The following is a 1,520-nucleotide window of genomic DNA, read 5'->3' as shown; positions in this document are numbered from 1 at the left end:
GAATACATTTTAGCTCCAGTTAGTTTTTAACAGAAGCATAGTATTTTTGGGAGAATGACAATAAAAAGAAATGGGGCTGAATTAATTTTTATACTGTTATATTTAGCAAAACATTTAAGGAGGCTCAGATTTTTATACCAGCTGTGGAGCTAAAGCTAAGACTTTTGGCAGGTATCAGTCTTTCCATCTTTAGATAACGGGTTTATCTCATTTCCAACACATTTGGATTTAATTTGTCTTAAACCAGATACCTTTTTTTTTCTCTCGGTTATTTTTTATTATTTTGTAAATTCTTCACTTTCAAAACAAATAAAAGTTCCTAACATCATAACATTTGCATGAAAAAAATCTTTATGTTTAAATCGGGAGGATTTCTCTTAAACAATTGAATATGTATCATTATTAATTTCACTGCTGTGTATAATAAAAGGTTTAAACAGTTACTGCTCCTTTGTTCTTACTGGACTTGCAGGAAGAAAGTAATAAATCTGTCAAAGTTTGAAACAATTGGAACAATTATTTAAGGCGGACAAACAGATTTCTCAAATTGTTTATTAGAAGACTGCAGTTAACAGCATCCGCTTCTCTGGCAGGAACCTCTGGTGCTATAGTTCAGTCCAAGCCCAGAGGATTAGGTTAGGCCCAGCTGCCAACAAAACACGGCTGTTGCCACGAGCAGATGAAGGATGGTGGGATGATCCAGAGGGTGAAGTCAAACCCAGTGATGAAGGCGTGCTCGGTAGTCAGAGCTAGAAGATTAGAGGTCTGAAGAAGTGCCGAAGGTAAATCCAGAACGGAGTCAAAAGGATCTGTATCGGGACAGGCAGAATCAGAGGTCCAGAGGCCAGGATCGGGCAATCAGAAACACAGATGCACTAGAGAACTCTCTTCACAGGCTCGAATAATCTGGCACTGATGACTGGTCTGAAGGCTGGTTAAATATATACTTAAGCAGGTGGATCAGATAATCACTAATGAGTACTGGGCAGGGATAAACAGGTGATTAAAATGAACGGTCAGAACAGACATCAGCACCAACTGGGGACACAAACTGGGGACCTCTGTCTGAGACTATGTCTGTCAGGAGACGATGAAGGCTGAGAAACTCCCATTTAATTGACGTGAGTTTGGGCAGCGGAACCAAATGGACCATTTTGAAAAACCTGTCGATGATATTAAGAATACCAGTATTGCCTTCGGAATTGAGCGAACCGGTGATAAAATCCATAGAAATATTGGACCAGGATCGGGACGGAATCAGTAGTGGTCATAGAAAGCAGGAAGGGCGTCATCAGGAAGTTTTGGCTTGATTACAATGGGGCCAAACTGCCACAAACTACCATCAGTGGACAGAGAAGGCCGCCACAATTGTGTCTAAATAACCCCGATTGTTCCGGTTACACCAGGATGGCAAAAAAACCACAACGATGGCAGAATTCTAAATCCATTTTTTCTCAGAACCTCAGGAACAAACAGATGTTCCTTTTGACAGGATTCTTGGGGCTGATAGTTACAGAGCG

This window comes from Cyprinodon variegatus, unplaced genomic scaffold (genome assembly GCF_000732505.1).
Source record: "Cyprinodon variegatus isolate N-32 unplaced genomic scaffold, C_variegatus-1.0 Scaffold696, whole genome shotgun sequence".
Classification (NCBI taxonomy): Eukaryota; Metazoa; Chordata; class Actinopteri; order Cyprinodontiformes; family Cyprinodontidae; genus Cyprinodon; species Cyprinodon variegatus.
Note: the sequence above shows the minus strand (reverse complement) of the source record.